The 24,578-nt window shown below is 38.3% G+C and overlaps 1 protein-coding gene and 1 pseudogene across 3 annotated transcripts in view; both read left to right on the top strand.

Annotated features, from left to right (window-relative positions):
• Positions 1-1,510: 1,510 nt before the first annotated feature.
• LOC147410856 (homeobox-leucine zipper protein ROC2 pseudogene) lies at positions 1,511-20,397 on the top strand (annotated as a pseudogene).
• PUB4 (RING/U-box superfamily protein with ARM repeat domain-containing protein) overlaps positions 19,722-24,578 on the top strand; it is a 19,283-nt gene continuing 14,426 nt past the window's right edge. For all 3 annotated transcript variants that reach the window (XM_086440975.1, XM_086440959.1, XM_086440966.1), the window contains exon 1: positions 19,722-20,097. The gene's annotated coding sequence lies outside the window, so the exon portion shown is untranslated. The remainder of the gene's footprint in view (positions 20,098-24,578) is intronic.

The following is a 24,578-nucleotide window of genomic DNA, read 5'->3' as shown; positions in this document are numbered from 1 at the left end:
GCACTCAAATGGTTTTCCGGATTGGACCATACGCTTATCAAAAGTTGGCAAGACTTTGCTGAAATGTTCTGGCATAATTATCGGTTCAACACAGATGTAGGTCTGGATCGAAATGATAAGGCCAAGATGACTAGAAAGCAAAGGGAAACAGTAAAAGAGTACGCCCAGAGATGGCGGGAGTCTGCTTCACAAGTGAGGCCTGCAATGACTGAACAAGAGATGAACACCACGTTCATCTCAACACTAGGGCATGCCTTCTATACTCATCTAGTTGGACACACCACAGGTACCTTCTCAAATTTAGTTCAAGTGGCAGACCGGGTCGAGGACGGGATCAGGACTGGTTTAATATTTGACTTCACAGCCCTAAGTGCAGCGGCAGGGACATCGGCACAAAAGAAGTTCGTGCCTTTTGTCAAAAAGAAAGAGGAAACTCAAGTCAACAATGTACAACCCAACCAACCTCTTTTCATTCAGGCACCAGTTCAGAGGCCGCAGGCACCACAAGTCCCTTGGGCGCCAGTACCTCCGAGGCTGCTTGGCTCCAGCACCGCAGAACCCCTTTCAGACATTTCCTCTACAAGCAACAAACCAGCACCACAGTATGGGCAAAACCAGCAGGCACGACCTAACAGGGTAAACAGAGTATTTACCAGATTGCCCATAACACTATCAGAATTACTGCCACTCTTACTCAGAGGAGAATATCTGGTAAAACGTCCACCAAATCCTGAGGCTGTGAAAGGGCCAGGGTACAATCCTAACCTACTCTGTGAATTCCACATGGGTACAGCAGGACACTCCACAGATCAATGCTGGCAGCTCAAGCATCAAGTACAGAATCTGATCGATAAAAAGGCTCTCATCCTAGATGGGCCTGCCAACCCACCCCAACAACAGAATATCAATCAAAACCCCTACCTACTCACAATGGAGAGGGGAGTGGGCATAGGGTAAATGTCATTTGTGGAGAACTCGACTTCAATCCCTCGGATCTGATAGCACCAATCGGGACAAAAATCAGGGTACACTTCACAAACGAATCAAGGACGTCAACGGTTAACACAGTCAACCACTATGCAGATTCATCGCAGAATTCGCAGTTTCCTCTCAGAATGGCCAACCTCACCATCCATCCCACCCATCAAGATACTACCACCCGACCACCTTTAGTCATACCTTACGGATCACCCCATCGTCAAAATTCGACCCGACCTCCCCTTGTTATACCCTACACACCACCATATTCCCAATGATCAACTCGACCCCCCTCCATATACCGTACACTTCATCTCCACGTCCACCACTCGTCATTCCATACACTTCATCGACTCCACCAACTCCTACTATCACTACATCCAAGTCATCACCACCACCTCTCATTCTCAATATGAAACCCGATCCACCCCCCATAACCATACACTCACCTAAATCATTCCCCTATAGCTCCGATCAGGCAATCCTTTGGAGCTATGAGACCACTATCACCACGACCAACAGGGTCGAAACAATGAAGAAAGCAATGGTGGCTGATATCAGCCGTATAACCCGGGCAGGAAAGTGCCAGAAACTGTCAGGAAATGGGGTGAACATCAGGGAAGAAGCAAAAGATACTACAAAAGAGGTGACAGATGAAAAAAAAATAAAAGCAAAGGGAAAGGGTAAACTGTATAAGGAGGACAAAATGGAAGAGAAGGCGAAAGTGACAGATAAAGAAGCCACAGACTTTATTAAGCTCATCCTCAAGAGAGAGCATAACATAGTAGACAGATTGAACAAACAGCCAGCACAAGTCAGCATCTTAGGACTAATACAAAAATCGGAAGAGCACCAAGAGGCATTGTTGAAAGTCCTAGGGGGATCACATGTACTTTTGACCACGACACCGGCGTAGTTAGAGCAAACAGTCGGCCAAATCATGGCCCCCAATCCTATTATTTTCACGGAAAATGAGTTTACACTTGAAGGGAGGGGCACGTCGAGCCACTAAACATTATGGTCATATGCAAGGGCATGATGGTTGCCAGGGTGCTGATTGACTATGGCTCAGCGCTTAACGTTTGTCCACTTGAGACCTTCCGAAAGCTGAACGCCGATTGGTCACACGTCAAGCCCAACAACAAGGTTGTCCGAGGCTTTGACAGTTCAAGAAGAGACTCCTTGGGGGAGGTAGTTTTACCTATCACAATAGGCCCATGCACCTTTGAAGTAACATTTGAGGTCATGGAGATACCAACAACCTTCAATCTACTACTGGTCAGGCTATGGATCCACATAGCAGGGGCTATACCTTCTTCTTTACACCAGAGAGTCAAATTCATTATGGGACAGAAGATGATATCTGTTTTGGCAGAGAACTTGATCCCGGCTGGCAGAGCTCCGGACGTGCCATTCATTGACATAGAGATGACGAAGGACAAGGCACTCTACCATTCGTACCAATTTGCAGCTGTCAACTACATCGAGAAGGGGAAGGAGAAGGTAAGGGCAAAGCTATCAATAGCGAACCTTATGATCGGTTGGGTTATGAAAAGGGGAGGTTACCGACCCAAGCAAGGGTTGGGACCAGGGGGAAGAGGAAGAGCTACACCAGTCGAAGCAAGCAAACATACTCCTTATTTTGGTTTGGGGTTCAGGCCCACAAAGAAGGATATAGCAGAAATGAACGAAAAAAAGAAAGAACTTCGACTAGCAAGAAAGCAAAATCGGGAATCGAATGTCTGGAACCTCGGTCGAGTCCCTCACATTAGCGTTAGCTTCTCAAAATCTCATGCCAGATCCGACAACTTATCAGAACCACCACGGGCAAAAAGGGCAAAAATGGTAAATATCGCACCACTGCACTTTCTAGAAGACTCAGTTGTCGAGTCCCAATCATCCTTCATAGAAGGCATTGATGTTCTATTCAATGGGGATTCCGATGAAAGTCCACCAGAGACCACTCTAGAATCCACCCAGTGGAAATCACTACAAGCTGCGGAAAAAATCACCATTCCCCACTGGCATCGACTGGGTATCAGTCGTCATCCCACCAAGCTTGGGAGGGACTATGCCCCCATCTGACAAAAATCAATCGGAGATCATGGTTATCTCCGAACCACCAACCAAATCACCCAACACATCACTTTCACATCTCATCCGCCCCCTCAGAGAAGGGGAAGTTCTAAACAATTGGGAGGAATTCCCATTGACCCTTGAGGTTGTTGAGGCCTCAAAAAAAATGCCGTTAAACGAATCTAGTTTGCCCGAGGATCATAACGAGCCCTCGCTCTCGGGTAAAGACTGTTTTGAGGGCTCCCTATCTTTATTAATGAATTCGCATGATTGTTCTTCTTATTTCAGGTATTCGAAAAGCAACAAAAAATAAATATTCCTCAAAAAATAAAAAAATCAAAAATTTCTTAAAAGTCAAAAAAATCAAAAGCTTTCAAAATTACAAAAAAATAGATATTTTCCAAAAGTTAAAAAAAGAGTTTTCAAGGGATATGTCTCAATCAAATGAGTACCCAGATAAAACAGAATTTGAAAGGGACGAGTATGATTTCGATCTTGAACTCGACTTTGACCTCATGGGGATCGAAGAAGAGTCTGAGGACGAAATGGAGTACCCGCCTAAAGAAATCAAAGACTTGGTAGAACGTCACAAGAAAGGTGTTCAGCCAAACATTGAGGTACAGATTCAATCAATCTTGGTACCGAAGAGGACCCACGAATTGTCAAGATCGGAGCCTTATTAACGTCACAACAAAAGGAAGAAATTATCAAACTCTTACAAGATTATCAAGATGTATTTGCATGGTCGTACAGGGATATGCCGGGATTGGACACAGATCTTGTCGTGCACAAGCTACCAATTGCCTCCGGAAGTAAGTCGATTAAGCAGAAATTGAGAAGATTAAAGCCAGAATGGACTCTCAAGGTCAAGGACGAAGTCATGAAACAGTTCGAAGCCGGATTTCTTGCAGTCTCTACGTACCCTGAGTGGTTGGCTAATGTCGTCCCAGTACCCAAGAAAGATGGGAAGGTACGCATGTGTGTTGACTATCGGGACCTAAACAAGGCCAGTCCTAAGGATGATTTCCCACTTCCACACATCGACACTCTAGTCGATAGTACAGCAGGGCATGGCATGTTCTCGTTCATGGACGGTTTTTCAGGCTATAACCAAATAAAAATGGCGGAAGAAGACCAGGAAAAGACTGCATTTATCACGTCATGGGGTACTTTTCACTACAAAGTCATGCCATTCGGGCTGAAGAACGCAGGGGCGACTTACCAACGGGCAATGACCGCACTATTCCACGATATGATCCACAAGGAAATGGAAGTCTACGTAGACGACATGATTGCTAAATCCAGCATTGAAAAAGATCATCTGGTAAATCTAAAGAAGTTGTTCGACAGGCTGAGGAAATACAGTTTAAGGCTAAATCCTGCAAAATGTGTATTCGGGGCAACATCGGGCAAACTACTGGGTTTCATCGTCAGCAGAAGAGGCATCGAGATAGATCCGGCAAAAACCAAGTATATCCTCGAGATGAAAGCACCCGTTTCAGAGAGAGATGTTCAGGCATTCTTGGGAAGAATACAGTATATTAGCCGTTTCATTGCACAGCTTACGCCTATCTGTGAGCCAGTCTTCAAACTACTCAGGAAAGACACACCGAAGAAATGGAACAAGGACTGTCAGGAAGCGTTCGACAAGATTAAGCAATATCTGCTCAATCCACCAGTCCTAGTCCCTCTTACTCTAGGGCGACCTTTACTGATGTACATCTCGGTGCAAGAAACGTCAATGGGGTGCGTGCTAGGGCAACACGATGAATCAGGACGGAAAGAACATGCCATCTACTATCTCAGCAAGAAATTTACCGAATACGAAGCAAAATATTCAACGCTTGAGAAGACTTGCTGCGCATTAGTTTGGGCATCTCAACGATTACGTCACTATTTGCTGAGTTACTCGACTATGCTAATAGCAAGGATGGACCCCCTGAAATACCTATTCGAAAAACCAGCATTAACAGGTCGCACTGCAAAATGGCAACTATTGTTATCTGAGTTTGACATCACCTATGTCACTCAAAAAGCCATCAAAGGGCAAGTAATCGCCGACCACCTAGCCAAGCACCCGTTGCCTAACTACGAGCCATTAAAAACGAATTTTCCTGATGAAGCCATACTGATCACTGAGGTTGAAGACGATAATGAGGAACCAGGATGGAAAATGTATTTCGACGGAGCAGCCAATCAGAAAGGAAATGGAATAGGGGCAGTTCTGATCAAGCCAGATGGATCCCACGTGCCAATCGCAATCAGACTAAAATTTCAATGTTCCAACAATGAGGCTGAATACGAAGCATGCATAGCAGGGTTGAAGGCAGCACTGGATCTCGAGGTAGATGAAATCGATGTTTTCAGAGATTCAAGCTTAGTAGTCTATCAGACGACTGGAGAATGGAAGACCCGAGAGCAAAGACTGGTCCCTTACCACGAGTATCTGGAAGAACTAAGCTCACGCTTCGATAGGATTTCATTCACGTACATGCCGAGAGCTAAGAATCAGTTTGCAGATGCACTAGCTACACTGGCCTCTATGATCAACATCTCGGAAGACTTAATCATCGACCCTATTGAGATTGGAATTCAAGATGAGCCAACCTATTGCTTACCCGTTGAAGTAAAAGAATCTGAAGAAAAGACATGGTATTCTGACATCAAGGCATATCTTGAAGATCGAACACTCCCCTCAGACGCAACGCCAAATGATAGAAGGACCATTCAGAGGCTAGCAGGACAATTTTTCTTGAGCAACGGTATTCTGTACAAGAAGTCGCACCATGAGATCTTACTTAGGTGTGTGGCAGAAACAGAAGCGAAACGACTAATTGAGACTATACATGGGGGAGTCTGCGGACCTCACATGAATGGTCATATGCTTGCTAAGAAGATCATGAGGATGGGATACTATTGGTCGACAATGGAAAGTGACTGCTATCAGCATGTCCGCAAATGCCATCTATGCCAAATATATGCCAACAAGATCAATGCCCCACCTTCAGAACTACATAATATGACTACTCCTTGGCCTTTCTCACTCTGGGGTATTGATGTCATTGGGCAGATCTCGCCAAAAGCTGCAAATGGGCATCGTTTCATCCTTGTTGCTATCGATTACTTCACCAAATGGGTGGAAGCTGCATCATACGCCAATGTTACTAAGAGCAACGTCATGAAGTTTGTCAAGAACAACATCATTTGCCGGTATGGACTTCCAAGCGGATTGGTAACTGACAATGCCAAGAACTTCAAGAACAAAGATATGATCAAAATGTGCGAAGACTTCCAGATCACTCATCACAACTCTGTACCCTACAGACCTACGATGAATGGAGCAGTCGAGGCAGCCAACAAGAACATCAAGAAAATAATCGAGAAGATGGCAGTTACATACAAAGATTGGCACGACATGTTGCCCTTTGCACTACACGCCTACCGTACTTCGTTCAGAACTTCGACTGGGGCAACTCCGTATTCATTGGTCTACGGAATGGAAGCAGTCTTACCCGTAGAGGTTGAGATTCCCTCCCTCCGAATCTTAAAAGAAGCAGAGCTAGATGAGACTGAATGGATTCAAGCTCGGTTTGATCAGCTGAATCTGATTGAAGAGAAACGCCTTGCAGCCATTTGTCATGGACAGATCTATCAACGACGAATAGCTCGTGCCTATAACAAGAAAGTTAAGCCTAGGCATTTCTCGCCAGGAGACCTGGTCTTAAAGAAGATTCTACCAATTCAAGAAGACGCCAGAGGAAAGTTCAGACCAAACTATGAGGGACCATTCATCCTACAGAAGGTAATGACAGGAGGAGCTCTGATTCTCATAGAAATGGACGGACAAGTCTTCCCGCAACCGATCAATGCTGACACTGTTAAGAAATATTACGCCTAAGACCTGACCCTGAGATGACGAAATGCCATTTTTGTTATCCCAAACAAACCATCACACCCTAGTCAACCCTTTTGAGCCATCACGTTCATTTATTTACCTAAGACTGGGGCAAGTCAACAACTACACAAAAAAAAAGAGATCAGAAAAAATAGAAAAATCAGAAGCATCAAAAGTACTCCTGGCCCGCATGAGGATAAACTGTGAACGGCTAAAAATACAAAAAAAATCAAGAAAGTCAAAAACTCAAACACTTGATCTTCGCTCGACCCAAATCTCAGGCCTAAACAAGTTCGAGAGACGCTGGGAGGAGACATAGATCACTTTTCCGAAACAAAAATAGACGAACCCTATGTTTATTCCACTTTAGATCCAGACCTTAACCATTTTGTAACATTCCACTACCATAAGCCTAAGCCAACGTTTCGTCCTACTTAAAGTCCTTTTTGATCAGGAAATGTTCTAGGGCAACATAACGACAGTGGCAACACCAATGATCTTGCAGCTTGGTCCGAACCTCAAAGTCTTGTTACTCGTTGAAAAACTCGAGAGGGGAATCTAGATCTATTACTCAAGAAAGAGTGCCACTACAAGAGTAAAGTCGCCGATCTTGCAGCTCAACTTAAGTCACCAAGCCACAAAGACACAGAAACTCCGAGCAGAATTGTAATGGAAAAATCTAGAAAAATACAAGCATAATCTGAAAGGGCATAGTGAAAACCTGAAAGGGTGCTATGAGTAAAAGAATCAGACTATGGCAAGATCAAAGCCACCAACACGATGAAAATCCCAAAAAGGACGTCGATGTGTAAAAATGTGGAAACCGGGTCTGATGAAAACCGTAATTGGCATCAGGGGCAATAAAGGTTAAAAAAAAAAAAAAAAAAAAAAAAACTCTTGGCCCGCAAGAGTATAAACTGTGAACGGCAAAATCTTTCCAAAATCCCGAGACCCAAAATAGTCTTCCAATACCATAGCACTGGGAATGACTCTAAAGGAATCAAAAGAGTAATTGACGTTTATATCCTCTGTGATTGGCAAAAACACCAAGATTGTCGCAACCAAAGGTTTTACAAACTTTGAATTTATCGTACTCATTTGATAAAAATATTTCATAAAATTTCAAAAAAGAAAAACTACTATTTTGGCCGATGATGAAGATTCTAGGACTTATTCAAACTTCAAGTTTTCAAAGCATTAGATACACCTGAGGCCAAGTAATTACAAAACCTATTTTCTTTGCATTTAATCTTTCAAATATTTTGTAAAATACAAAAAGAGTTAATACAACGCAGTCGATCAAACATCATAAAAAAAAGAGTCAAGGCGTTCCTCCAAAGCACGGATCCGGGCAGCATGACTCATCATCACTTTTTCAACGTCCAAAGCATTACGACTCACTAGACAAGACGCGAAGGAATCGAAGCAGGGACCCCAAGCAAGCTCCTCTTGAGATCACTCTCCGAGCCTACTGAGGTAGATAAACAATTGATCATCGAACTCGCAGTTGTAGCAATGGAAGAATTTATAAGAATGACCCAACTAGGGAAACCCTTATGGATGCATAGCCTTGATCATGCTTATGAGATTCTAAGTGAAGATGAGTACGGGTGAACATCCCCGAGGGGAGTTGGGTCAAAACCATTTAGATTGAAATCAGAAGCTTCTCGAGAAACGGTCGTTGTTATCATGAGTCACATTAACCTTATTGAGATCCTTATGGATGTGAATCAGTGGTCCACCGTGTTTTCTAACATTGTTTCAAAAGCAACAACTCTTGAAGTCGTATCAATAGGCATAGCAGAAAACTACAATGGAGCCCTCCAAGTGATGACAACAGAATTTCAAGTCCCTTTACATCTTGTTCCGACTCGAGAGAGTTTCTTTGTAAGGTATTGTAAACAACATGCTGAGGGAATTTGGGTGGTGGTCAATGTTTCCTTGGATCATTTGCGTCCTAGCCTGATATCGAGATGTCGAAGAAGGCCATCAGGTTGTTTAAATCCAAGAAATGCCAAATGGTTACTCCAAGGTTATATGTCGAACACGCAGAAGTGGATGATAAAGCAGTTCATAGTATATATAAAAACACTGGTTAACTCCAACCTTGGGTTTGGCGCAAAGCGTTGGGTTGCTACCCTAGATCAACAATGTGAACGCCTTGCAAGTGTTATGGCTAGTAACATGCCCGCTGGAGATGTTGGTGTGATCACAAGTCAAGAAGGGCGAAAGAGTATGTTGAAGTTAGCTGAGAGAATGGTGATGAGTTTTTGTTCTGGTGTAAGTACTTCTACTGCTCACACATGGACAACATTATCGGGAAGTGGCGCTGAAGATGTAAGGACCATGATTGGAAAAAGCATAGATGATCTCGGTAGGCCTCCTGGTATTGTGCTAAGTGCAGCTACTTCTTTCTGGCTTCCAGTCCCACCAAAGAGAGTTTTCAATTTCCTTCGCGATGAGAACTTTAGAAGTGAGTGGAACATTCTTTTTAATGGCGGTGCTGTTCAAGAAATGACACATATTGCTAATGGCAGAGATCCTGGTAACTGTGTTTCTCTACTGCGAGTTAATACTCCAAATTCCAGTCAGAACAACATGTTGATATTACAAGAGAGTAGCATCGATGCAACGGGCTCTTTTGTAATCTATGCTCCTGTTGATATTGTTGCAATGAACGTGGTTCTAAATGGGGGAAACCCAGACTGTGTAGCACTCCTTCTCCTTGGTTTTGCTATACTCCCCGATGGGCTAACAGTAAATAGGGGTAGAATTACTGAAGTTGGGTCTAGTGGATCTCTATTGACTGTCGCATTCCAGATCTTGGTCGATTCGGTTCCAACAGCAAAACTCTCTCTTGGATCAGTGACAGCTGTTAACAACCATATTGCGAGTGCTCCAACAGCAAAACTCTCTCTTGGATCAGTGACAGCTGTTAACAACCATATTGCGAGTGCTCCAACAGCAAAACTCTCTCTTGGATTTGTGGCGACTGCTAACAACCTCACTGCTTGCACCGTTGAAAGGACCAAAGGTATCAAAGGACAATGCATGAATTGAGAGGGTTAGCTTATGATAAAAACAGAGCAAGATCAACAAACAAAAAAAAAATTTCAAAAACCTTTCGAGTTGCACTCAACTTCGATTTGTCAAAACACGATCGAAGAAATAGTCGGATTTCAAAACTTATCAAATTTTCATAAAATCAAAGATCTCACACGAGCTCCGCGCCATCGAGATCAATGAATTAATAAGGCAAAACTCTGTCAGACCCCGTGCTTGAGTAACCATTTTCCACAAAAATCTTCAGTACAATCGATAATTAAAGATCGTGTTTTTACAGAATTTTTCTGGCCCGTACAAATAGGGGTTTAGTCTATTCTTTGCATGCAATTCCTGCAAAGAAGGGCAGCTGTAGACACCTCAATTTGAACGGGCCACTTCTCGAAAGGGCCCAAAAATATTGATTTTCCAAATAAATGGGCCAAGGGCCTAAAGGGCCCAAGTCATTGAAAAGTGACATTTTTACCAAACCGAGGCCCCTAAGACCTCTCAATGGTTTAGGAGGCCCACCAAAAGGACTTGGCCTACCTTACGCTTTCCCAATATTCACCGCACTGCTTCCAAAATCAAAAACGCCAAATTTTCGATAAATTTATCAACGGGCCTAAAAAGCCCGATTCGCCAATACGTGGCATTTTTGATCAAACTAATGATTGCAAAAATCTAAAAAAAATTAAAAAATTAAAAATGTGAGACTTGGGATGCCTACCCCTTCTTTACTACCACCGCTCTGCCTCCGAATCCGTAAAAACCATAGGCCCACCTAAGGCCCACAAGCCCTCAACACTTTCCTAAATCAATTTCTCACCTTACCCCTAACCTAAAATCAATCCACATCAACCAAAATCTAAAACCAACCTATACCCTCAAAATCCATTCCAAAATAACCCCCACCATTCCTAAATCCAAAACCATTTCATAACCCAAGCCCAAAACACTCCAAAGCCTCTAAGCCCAAATCCATATCCAATTCATATCCAACCCACAACCCTAACCCATCAACCACTACCCACATCACCAATCACCATCTTGATAATCAAAGATGACACATGTCATCACCTCATCTCACCTCCCTCACCCAACTACCCAACCCCATTAATTTGCTTTAAATCCCATCTACCCACACATCAACCCATCACCTTTTCTCTCAAATCAAATACATCTACCCACACCCCTAACTTATACCTCCCCTAATCTACCCTCATCATTCCTTACAAAACCTACATCTACAACCTAAACTTACACCATCCTTTCAAGTCAAACACTCAACCTCTCCCATCAACCTATCCCAACCCTTCATTTCCACCCACTTTAACACATGGCATCATTTCCTTCACCCTCCCAAAATATCATCAACCACCTCTTTAAATCTTCCATTCTCTTAAATCAAATATCATTTAATCACAATCACCATCTTAAACTCACATCACCAAACACTCCACCCAAATGGGTTGGGTAGGATCCAAACCATTTGGGTCAAAACTCACTCATTTAACCTCAATTCCCTAAATACCCTCCAATCTCCTCTAAATTACACCCACTTCTTTCTCAAACTCATAACCATTCTACCCTTTGTCTTCACTTCACCCCATTATATCCCTAAAATAACTCCTCAACATCTATAAATACCCTCCTCCTCTTCCCAAAAATGGCCCCCCAACTTTCACTACAAAGTTTCTCCCCAACTCTCTCTCTACTAACAACTATCACCCCTCTCACTGAGAAAATCCTCATCAATTCCCTCACACTAATTCTCCCCAAGTCTCATAAAAAAAAATCACATACTCATCATCTCTTCTTTACTCCTTCAACAAAAAAAAAAGAGTTGTATTTGTTTAAAATACTAAGGACTCAAGAAGATTCAAAGAAGAAGAAGAAAAAAAGAAAGAAGATACAAGGTGGGTTCAAGGCAACCCCCCCTCTCTTCTACATCCTCTCCTCTTCCCTCTTCTATCACCCCTCTCCCCTTCATTTTATTTTTTAGGATGAATGGACCCCAAGGCTAAAGGTCTATAAGGGTCATTTCCATTAATGGAATGACCCTATGATCAAGCCAAAAATGAACCCCTATCTAGGGTACAAATGCACAACACGTGGCACATCATTTTTCGTATTTTTTTAATAAAAAATGACCGAGTTGAGTTGAGGTTACCACTCTTTAGTGGGGAGAAAAGGGTGCCTAACACCTTCCCTTTTCTCCAATCGAGCCACTTACCCCGAATCTCATGGTTTGATTAGTTCCTATCCATCGAGAGTCGCTAAAACATCAAAAATGTCACTTTTTCAAAAAAATGTACATCGGGTGACCATTCACACCTACTTATAATATGAATGGTGGCGACTCCAAATCATCGTAGATGTGGTCATCGTAATGACGAAATCCCGTGTCTACAGAACTGATATTGAGTTGATGAATTTCGAGAAATGATTTTTGTGTTTGAAAAGATGAAAAATGAAAAAAATTGAATAAAAGAGGAAAAAATGATAAAATATAAGAATCACATCCGAATGGTGATGTCTGCATTTTACATGATGATGTTATGTGTGGGTTGATAAATGGATATTTACGATTAATTTACTTTCTGTTATTACTAGGTGACTCATGTTTATTTATGATTATGCGCTATGTACTATTATTTATTTTAGGTCGGTGGGCCAACTTAACTCTGAAATGTTAATTTTTTTATTTGTTTTAAAAAAATGATATATGTATATATAGTTATTTTGTGAACTGTTAAAGAGTTTGTTAATATCTTAAGGAATAGTCTGTCATATTAGCTAGAGTAATATACTATCATGGGATGTATAGAAGGGACAACCAAGCTCATACGTGGTATGGGACGCATATGAGATTGAAGTCACAAATAGAATTCAAGTTTATTCCTCTCTATATTTTTCAGTGAACTTATATTGTAAAGGTGGTTGTATATGAATGAAGATATATAATGGGAATCATATGCACGCCTGATAGGCATAGACGAAGATGATTAGTCAGTGATCACTAATAATCTAAAGTAGTCGAATGTTCTGACACATTGAAAAGAGATCCAGTGTTTACGGTCATGCCAAACGGGCAGTCTGAGCTGGATAAATGATTTCGAAAGTATAGTAAACAACGATCAACCACAAAATCAGGAACTAATACATTATTATGGAACATTATGTCCTGATAGGGTGCGATCTAGTCGTACAATCCCAACTCTCTAATTCCACTACTCTACCATTATGTATTATGCATCTATTGCTTTATTTTGATATATAAAATGAAATGCATGTTAAATGTTTCAATTTTATCAATTAGATTTATGTAAAAAGAAAATATTATAGTTAGTATTATTGATTGATGTAATTTGAGTTTTAAAATATTCAGTTACTCGTTCCTAATTATATGTACCAGTTAATCATAGTTTATTTTATAAAACTTTATATGCATTGAAATAACTTAGAATGCTTACTCGTTAATGTTAGAAGAGGTTATTAATAGGAATTGTTTGCTTCCCTACTGGATAATCATTATTACTCACTATTTCCTTTTCGATTTTTTTTTTAAATTTCAAGTTTTGCACTTGACGAGGTTGGTGTAGAGGAGTGTTAGCAATAATTATCTGATAAATCAGATAAACGACTAAAATCATTTACCTGGTGAGTATTGGGAGTTATAACTACTAACATTGTCAATTTCGTCTAGGTTATATTATAGATTTTGGATTGAGTGTTAGGACCTTTATTAGAGTGATGAGTTTCAATATAATCATGCATATTTGTTTACTTATTTCGCACTCTGATATATCTTACATTGTTAAATATATATAGGCTTCTGCTATTATGTTATTTTTGTATATATATGCAAGATATCATGTGTATGGTTTATTAGGTGTTTGAATGCTTTAGAATGCTAACATAAATAGAAGAAACCATACTGAAATTTCGAGGCGCCACCTAGTACCTCGAGATTTGACATGCGGGTTTGTGTTAGTGTTTTGAAGGCGCTACACATCACCCAAAATCCATCCAACCCTTAGATACCATTAATCCTACCCAATCTGATCATCCTTCCACCCTCATCAACATTCAGCACATCCTATGTTCGACACAAAACCAATCCATTTTCACAAATCTACTCCACACACTACCCAATCCACCAACATCTAACCCCCCACTCTATCCTAAGTTTAACCCATCTCTACCACCCCAAAATTTTTTTCCACAACCAATATTCACCACAAGGCATTCAAAAAAATTACAAAAAAGGAAAAAAGGGAAGGGGGTAATAACAAAAAATGGGAGATAATATCAACAATATAAGTATAACTACAAAGAAGATGTAAGGAAAAGATGAAAAAATCACTTACCTCAATCAAGGAAAGGTTCACAATCTAGAGTCTAAATAATTAGAAAATTCAAGTTGCATAAGAACAAAATCAGAAGAAAGTCTAACAAAGGAAGAAAAGCCAAGGAAAAATAAAAAAAATAGGGAAAAATCATAAGAGAAGAGGGAAAACCAGAGCGAAAATTGGAAAGTGGCGAAGTAGAGAGGCGCGCCAGTTTAAAAAAGTTTGAAATTCGTACTGGTCTGTACTACCAGCACAGATAAAAAATGAACCAACTTGCTCCATGCTCCATGCACGAATGAAAATTATCGTGCGGGATATGTGTTTTAAGCACGGAGGGATTATCCCAAGTTTAATCCATACACCATACACAAATCAGTAAAAAAAAAAAAAAGATTTTTACCAAAACAAAAAAGATAAATACAAAAAAAAAGTAAAAAAGATTAAGAAAAAAAAAATTCAAAAAAATCATTTCAAGATATATTTAATTCTGATTTGTCGAAACACAACAAAAAATACCCGAATTTTAAAACTCATTAAATTTTCATCAAGTCTGAAATCTTAAATGAGTTCTATGCTATGAGATTGAGGAATTCTAAGGCCCACCATGTCAGACCCTGTGCTTGGGTAGCTTTTTCTATAAAAGATCATTAATCCTTTCAATGTTTTGAAATTGTGTTTTTAACAGAATTTTCGAACTCGTACAAATAGGGTTCAATATATTATTTACAGTTCTTTGCATGCAACTCCTGCAAAGATAAGCAGTTATAGACACCCTAATTTAAATGGCTCCCCATTCAAAAAGATCCAAAAAGACCATTTCTCTTAGTAAAATTCGTCAACGGGCCTAAAAAGCCAAAATCCTTGAAAATCTACATTTTGATCAAATCAAAAGGTTTTAAGACCCATAAAAAGTCATGCGGACCCACAATAAGGCCTTCTAAGCCCACTACCTCATCAACTTTTCACCCATCTAACCTTGAACTCAGACACATTCTAAGCCCACCTAAGGCCCACCAATATTCAACCCCCTAAAACCCATTTTAGCTTCACCCGAAAATAAGCCTAACTCTTGCTAATGTCTTAACCCAACCTAATCCTAAGCCAGTGCAACCCAACTTTAACCCAAACCATAAACTCAAGTCAACTGTAAAACCTAAGTCTTCACCAAGTCAAAAACCCATTTAAATCAAACCCAATAGTCCAAATCCAAATCCAAATCATATCCTTATCCATACTCATACCCATGATCACAATTAATCAAGGTCTATGCAACCCTTGATCATTAAAGGGGACATTTGTCATCACCACCATTCACCTTCCAAAATTTTCTATCCAACCTCATAATCATTTTCAAAAAGCTAACAAACCCATACCCATGTCATAATCTACCTCCCTTATTCCATAAAAAGAACCCAACCCATACCTATTCTCTTTGATCAACTCATCTAACACATACCCCCATATCCCTTTGGACACTTGTTACCATTTCCTTCACTTTCCCAAAATATCCACAACTGCTCTCCTTACACAACCATTCTTTTAATTAACACCCACACCCCTTAACCCTACTTAACACTAAATCTATATGAGTTGAAAGATCCAACCCACTTGGGTCAAAAGTGACTTATCTCCAACCTTAACATAACAGTCTTCCAATGCCTACACTTCATGCCATTATCCTTTAACCCTTCACATTTGACATTTCTAACCCTAAAAATAACCCAAGAAATCAATAAAAGCCCCCAATCCTTCTAATAAAATCTCATGCTTTCAAGTCTTAAGAAATTTAAAAAAAAAAACTTTCAATTTTTCTTTACTCAACTCTCATTCTCTCTTACTACCTCGTTTTATCTAAAAAGAAACTCACAAATTCTACATTTCTTATTTATTAAACAAAATTAAATAAATAAGAAAGGAAGGAAGAACATAGGGATGGAGAGGGGAGAGAAGGGGGTATAATACCTTTCTTATTTATTTAATTTTGTTTAGAAAACCATAAGATGCCATGAATACCCTCTCGTACCTCCGGTAGATCAGACATCGATTCAATCGAAAGTGTAGGGGTTGTAATCATTCAAATAAAAATCGTTTTAAACCCTAAACGCGATTGTCACACACCCCATGCAACTAGTTTTGAAGTCATCAATGATTTGACCCTTATCAACCAATGAGAATGGACCCATAGTCACTTTTCAAAATAAGTTCCTAAGGCAGGATTTTGATTATGATCATCTCTTTCAATAAGATGGTCCTTATGATTCGGGTAGATAGCAAAACCCTTACGTGTACAAGTTGTCGATCAATCGACCTTTTTCATTATGTTTTTTTTATATTAAAAATGACCACGTTTTTAAGATTACCATCTTTTGATGGAAAGGGTGCCTAACACCTTCCTTTCTTTCTAATAGAATATTTACTTAGATCTTAGGTGGATTGGTGTCTTAATCCGTACGGGAGTCACTATGATACTAAAATATTATTTTTTTCCAAAAATATTTTTTGAGTGACCATTTATACCTTTTTATAAAAAGAATGGTGGTGACTCCAAATCCTCGTAGAGGTGATATTCGGATTAGAAATTCACGTATCTACAGATACACTAGAGTTAAAATACCATAGGAGATATAAAATGAGGATGAAGATCATTACATTTATCACAATTCCTATAGAATATAATGATTCCAATTAAAATCAATGTGCATTTTCAGTCATCATAACAACCTTTGTCTGGCTACACGAATGAAGAAAGTATCTTATAACAAGGTTTAGTCACATTAACATGATGATATAACAAGACTAAATATATTAAAACATCTTTTAAGTTTTAGAATCCACAATTACAAACAAAAATTGACCCTTCAACCTAAAAGAAATCAAACTAGGTCAATCTTTAACCTTGATGAGTATTGTTATAGAATCGTGATAATCTAACAACCCTACGTGGCACACTCAATTGATTATCCTGACATGATAAGTTAGGGAACTGTAAATTTATATGTCTTAGGACACAAAACTACACTTCCCTATTAAAATGTGTGTCTTGATGGAACTATGTATCTCGAGGCGTACATATCTATGATTCTTGAACTTGTCATGTTCGAGAAGTCGATTGAGTGTGCCACGTGGGGTAGTAAGATCATCACCATTCTTGTTTATAACCATTAGAAAATCTGTAACAACTACAAATGAAGGTTAGTTCTTAATATAACAGAACAAAATTTTGTTACAAAATCACGTATCAATATATATGTTAATCTAAATAAAAAGTAAAGATTATCATAATTCTCGTTTATAACCATTAGAAAATCTGTAACAGCTACAAATGAAGGTTACACCTTAATGTAATAAAACAAAATTTTGTTACAAAATCACATATCAATATATATGTTAATCTATATAAAAGTAAAGATTATCACGATTCTTGTTTATAACCGTTAGAAAATTTGTAACATCTACAAATGAACGTTACATATTAATGTAACAAAACAAAATTTTGTTACAAAATCACGTATCAATATGTATGTTAATTTATATAAAAGTAAAGATTATCACGATTCTTGTTTATAAATGTTAGAAGATTTGTAACAGCTACAAATGAAGGTTACATCTTAATATAACAAAACAAAATTTTGTTACAAAATCAAGTATCAATATATATGTTAATCTATATAAAAATAGTAGTGGGCTTGGGCATTATTAAGCCTTGGCCCGACTAGAATTTGATTGTCCATTCCATTGAAAGTTTGTCTATCCATTCCTTAATATTCTGAAGAGTAATGATTTTCAATTCCCCCAAGTGGCATACTCAAAATACTCTCCTAATGTGGCATGTGCTAGGACCATAGATCTTTTTGCCTCAGGATACACAATTGCACATATTTATGGGGATGTGTATCCTTAAGCAAAAAATCTTCAATTCTAGTGCATGCCTTGTTAAGAGAGTATTTTGAGTATGCCATGTGGGGGAGTTAGATTAGTATGACTCTATTCGAGTAATGATTGTCTGACTCCCCCACATGACATACTCAAAATACTCTCTTGATGTGGCATGTGTTAGAACCATAGATTTTATGCCTCGGGATACACAATTGCACATATTTTATGGGGATTGAAGATGTGTATCCCCAGGCATAAAATCTATGGTTCTAGCACATGCCACATCAGGAGAGTATTTTGAGTATGCCACATGGGGGAGTCAGATTATCACGACTCTTTTTCAAGAGTAGAACTGCCACTCTTGATAGAGTGGACTATGTAAATGTGGGGTGAGGTTCCTATTAAATTTAAGTTGATTCTCGATAGAGCTCATGGATACCATGATATATCTCATTGTTAAAATGGAAAACTGACTTGGTACTTTTGATGATTCAAAACTCAAGTTTATCGAACAATTATTAACCTTGATAAACTTATATTAAGCAAAATTTCAATTCCAAAAGAAACATCTACCAAAATACCAATTTTAATCAATCAATTTTATTATAGATTTTCATTGACTCTTGAGATTGTTAAAATTATTACATTTTCAAGGTTTTGGGACCTTACTTTATTTACATTGTTGGGTATTTCTTCTTACATTTATATATGGGTTCTATTAGTTGTTTTGTTGTTCATTATGGACTTGATAAACTTTATGCCATAAGTGATAAAATCCAACTGTTGAAATTTATCATTTGGATAAGTATCCCCGGGATTTATGTTATTGATATATGCATAAATCCTAACTATTGTATTTCATGTTTATACGGTCGGGATCATATGTTTTCTCACTAGTCATGAGAACTCTACTCATATTACTATTAATATTATTTTAATAATGGGATGCGAATAAATGTTTGTCAAACTAATATTATTGGAAAATGTTGAAATGATTGTGCTAGACACTAATGTGGTAGTGTCTCTCAAATCATAGTTTTTTCTCCTTGTCTTTTGAGGAAAAAAAAACTAGGGCTCTGGGGTATTACCACGTCAGCGCAATGTCGAGTGCAAGTCAATTTAGAATGACTCCGTATTTTTTCTTTTGTGAGTCGAGAAATATCATTTGGTGCCTTAGTTATGTCAATACATTTTAGGGATATTGAGATTATTTTCCAAGAATTCATAGTAACAATTTTTTTCCATCACAACACTATAATTCCAAGTTCTAATCTCGTATTGTCCAAACAAATTCCTGGCGTTACCAAACACAATGGTTATTATTACGTTTGGTTCTCTATTTAACTTTCACACAAAGCCCAAGGGAAGTTCAATCCATTGGTTGCAAACAGGACACGCGTGTAACGTACCTAAAATTCTCGTAAGTGTGATCTGATGGGATCACCACTCTGTCCTCGGACCCGCTCAAGAAGAGAGGAGATTAAAAATAGAGAAATAAAAAAGATCCATTCTCATTTTCTCCCTCTCTCTCCCTCCGTACAAGATCTGGGGTTTTGACCCATTTCTCCTCTCTGTAATCGTTTCTACTTTCTTCGAAATTTGTTATATTTTCGTTTTAGAAATCGAAAATCAAGATCGGATTTTCCACGCAATCGCCCCAAGTTGTTCAATTTTGCCGATCCGATCGATTCGAGGGTTTGTAAAGATAGAGAGAGAGGTGGCTCTGGTATTGGGATTCTGCTTGAATTGGTCATTATATGCGAATTTCTACGGATTCATTTGTGATTTTGATTCCATGATGTGGTTTGTTGTTGGGTGTCATTTCCTCGCTCTCTACGGGAAAAATTGGTCTTTCGTCTGAAAATTTATAAAAAGGTACATTTATATGTCATATATGTTTGTGCTCTACTTGATGCGTTGCTGGATTTGATGCTATGAGTTCAATAATTGTTACGTATATTGTACATGATGTTTGGATTTTAATTTTATATTTAGATATTTATGTATCATCTATCTGTTAGTCAATTTTTGCTGATTTTGGTGTTCCTGTTTATAATCACGCCATCCAATTATCAAATGCTACCAAATCCAGCTACACGTCTCAGGTTTGGGTTTGAGTCTGGGAAAGGATTATCTGGTGGCCCGGGAAAGGTACCAGAGTTAAAGCCGCCATAGAGTCCTGGGGAAAGGGCTATGTATGCCCTCTATGTATCATGTATATGTCAGGGTCGATTTTGGCTAATTTCGAGTTTGAGCTAATTTTATGAATAATTTTTTTTTAACGTCCATGGTGTTGGATTCTCCATGTAAAAGACGCGAGCATTCTCCAGCAGATTTTTTTTCCAATAAGGATATGTTTGATTGCACATGGAAAATAGGGTGGAAAATCAATTTCCATGGAAAATGACATTTTTCAAGTGTTTGATTACACATGGGAATGGAAATTCATTTTCCACCCCAATCAAAAAGTCCACCAAAACATAGATTTCACTTTCCCACCTATATAGGTGGGAAAGTGAAATCCACTCATATTTTCCATCCCCAATTCTTCCCTACCACCACCACCACACTAACCTTGTTGTTGTTGTCGTCGTCGCCGTCGTCATCGTCGTCGTTGTCGTCATCGTCACCGTTGTCGTTGTTATCGTCACCGTTGCCGTCGTCATCACCACCATCTCCGGCCACCTTCTCTCTCTCACCTCCGCTGCCACCACCACCACGTTCTCCTCTCACCTTCCTCATCATCTTCTTCCTCACTTACCTTCGCCGTCGCCGCCACCATCACCACCACGTTCTCTCTTCTTCTTCCTCACTTACCACCGTCACCGTTGCCGTCGCTGCCACATCCTCCCCTGTCCCTCTTCCTCCTCATATTCTTCTTCCTCTCCCCCTCCTCTTATCTTCTTCCTCATTCTCCTCATCTCCTTCTTCTTCTTCTCTTTTCTCATATTTTTTCCATGATTTTATCCAAGTAAAATCAAACAATGGAATTTGATTTTCCAACCCTACCTATTTTCCACTACTATTTTTTCATGGATTTCAAATTCCATGGAAATTCACTTTCCATGCAATCAAACATACCCTAATACTCCTCTCCATTTTTTTCTTTTAGTAAAAGAGACTAGGGTATATTAGTCTTTTTACATAATAAATGCTTGTCCTTTTACATAATAAATGCTAGGGTCATATAGTATTTAGAATTAAATGTCTTATTTGTAATAAATGATTTAACAATCAATGCAAACAACCATTTATTTTGTAGAAGACTAATATACCCTTATTTTTCACAAAAAGACAAAATGGATAGGGGTATTATTGGAAAAAAAAAGTGTTGGAGAATGCTAACCTCCCATGAGGTCTTGGACGTTAGCATTCCCCTTTATATACTCATTTTGTCTTTTAGTAAAAAAGATAAGGGTAAATTATTATTTTTATACAATAAATGCTTACTTACTTTATAAATACTTGTCTCTCACATAATAAATGCTAAGGGCATTTAATCTTTAGAATTAAATATCTTGTTTGCAATAAATGAGTTGGCAATCAATGCAAACAAGCATTTATTATGTAAAAGGTCAATATACCCCTACCTTTTTCACTAAAAGACAAAATGAATAAGGGTATTATTGGAAAACAAAAGTGTTGGAGAATGCTGATGTCCCCATGGGGTCTTGGACGTTAGCATTCCCCTATATATTTGGGGCCTTCATCCCAACCGGGGCTTTAGGCAATGGTCTAACTCGCCTTATTGTTGAGTTGACATTGGGAAAAGGCCCATGATCTCAGATGTCCTCTCACTCTTTGATATCCATAATAGTACAACCCAACCTTTCAAAAGTTCTAGTGACCAACAATCTACAAATGAAAAAAGACTCTGAAGGATTTTGCCATTAAATCTACTACAAAAGAGAGCCAAAACTAAGGCAAGGATAGTTTATATATATGAAGGGAGGAAAAGTGCAGCCAAATAGAACTAACTATAGGACAATGAAGGAGAAGTGGTTGACATTCTTATCATTCGTTTTACGCAACACAAAATCCATGGTTCCATCAAAAGTAAGCTTCTCTAGATCGCTTGCCCACCATTGATGTCCTAATTGATGGGGATATCAAAGCTTGAAGAGTAGTTTTATTTTTATTTAATTTTCTATTTTAGGGATTTAAAAAAAAATGTTTTATGGGATTGTTTTCATGTTTTATTGGTCCACGGTCTTATTATAATATTTATGGATAGTTTGATAACTTTAGGATGTCTTTTATTTAAGTTTATTAAGATTGAAATTTAGGAGAGAAAAGTACGAAAATTAAGTTATTTATTTGGTATTTTAGTTTTGTTAGGACTCTTGGTTGATTTTTTTTATTTATAGATTGTATTAGGGTTTATTTATGAAGATGATGAATGTAATAAAATAAGTTTTTGTTTTTTTTATTGTTTGGATGTTGGTACATTCAACATGGTTGATGCCATGGAAATCATTGGGGTGATTCCAAGGTAAATATCATTTTTTTTTTCCTTTAATCTTCTTATCTTCTATCTTCTTTTATTTATTTGTGAGAGATCAAGAAACCATAAAGGACCTTCTAATCCTTTCAAGAACCCAACCCATAAATTTTGTTTTCTTGATTTTTTTTCAAGAAAGCTTGGGGCCTGTGTGGATTGACTTTTCTAAGTACTTCTGACTTTTGCGGGGAGTCAGAAGCACTTTAAAGGTGTTTGGATAAATTACTCCTAGAAAGAACTACTTTACTGTGGAGTCATTTTAGTGCTTTTTCACGGAGTACCGATGGTGCTACTTCTCTAAACTACTCTTGCGCAGAGCACAAATATTGTCAAAATGACGAGATTAGGACAAGTATGCTCCTCATAAATTTCAAAAATTACAAATCTACCCTCAAAAAAGCAATTGAAATAATATTATATTACTATCCATTGATATGGTGGTAGCCTTTTGGTGTAACATTTGGGACAAGTATACCCCTCATAAATTTTGAAAATTACAAGCATACCCTTAAAAATGCAATTGCAGTAATACTATATTACTATCCATTGATGTGGTGGTAGCTTTTTGGTATAGCATTTGGGACAAGTATGTCCATCATAAATTTTGAAAATTACAAGCATACCCTCAAAAATGCAATTAAATAATATTTTATTATTATCCATTGATGTGGTGGTAGTCTTTTAGTATAGCATTTGAATTTGAATTTCTAACTCCCCCAATTGCTTACTCAATGATTTATCCATGAGCATTCCAACTATGGTTGAAATTTTCTTATTGGAAAATTGATGTGAACAATTACACACAAATTTACTATCCATTGATGTGGTGAAAGCTTCTTCATATTTTTAGTGGTTGAATATATTTGCTCACAATATTTTCTATTTATTTATAATTGTTGGGTGTTTATATTAGTTTTTATGGATAAAAACAATAACTTTTATTTCTTTTGAAGAATAATTTGTTAAGTTATAATGTTAATAATAGTAACTGATACTTATAAGGGCATTTTGATCATTTAAACAGAATTCAAAATAGTTTCCAAACACAAAACTCTATCAAAAGTACTTCTAACAGTACTTTTCAGAACCTGCATCCTAACACACAACAGTTATCCACTTACTCCAGACAGTACTTAAAAAAGTACTTATGAAAGTACTTATGTTCTAAGTACTTCTGGCTCCTGTATCCACACGGGCCCTTAAATTCTTGAATCTTGATTCTTGAGACCTACAAACCTCAACCCTTAATCTTTTCTCCATTCACTTAGCCTTTAATCATTACCCTATAAACCTTAACCTTTAATCATTTTCTTACCCTACAAACCTTAACGTTTGACCATTTTCTCCACCCTACAATAATTGCAAAAAAATTTCATTTTACCTTTTGGGTTTACCTTATCCCAACCCAAATTCCTAAACAAAATCCCCTAACCCCCAGATCTCATCTTCTTCCCTCACTATCCTGCATCACTAATTAAAGGGGTTTTCTGATGCCAAATTTATGCTTTCTTTGCAAATCCAATGGGGAGTCTGCGGACCATTTATTATTACATTGCCTTTCTTCTTCAGCCATTTGGTCTCCTTTCTTAGCCCTTTTGACATTACTTTGGTGATGCCAAATTCATTGCTGTCTTTATTGCAAAGTTTGGATCAAACCTGTTTTTGTGGTATGAAGAGGATTTCTTTGGAGTTTCTTACCATTCGCATTGTGCTGGAGGTTATGGTTGGAAAAGAAACAAGAGAATTTTTAAAGTAGAAGAGTCTTCTTTTCAGGATTTGAGATTAAACATCCTTGGGTTGTTATTCTTTTGGTGTAAGCCTTTTTTGAGCTTAAGGTTGTTCTTTTCGAAGAGTT

Source organism: Akebia trifoliata, chromosome 1 (genome assembly GCF_017979445.1).
Source record: "Akebia trifoliata isolate Shusen 1 chromosome 1, ASM1797944v1, whole genome shotgun sequence".
Lineage (NCBI taxonomy): Eukaryota > Viridiplantae > Streptophyta > Magnoliopsida > Ranunculales > Lardizabalaceae > Akebia > Akebia trifoliata.
This window is presented reverse-complemented; position numbering and strand designations above follow the sequence as displayed.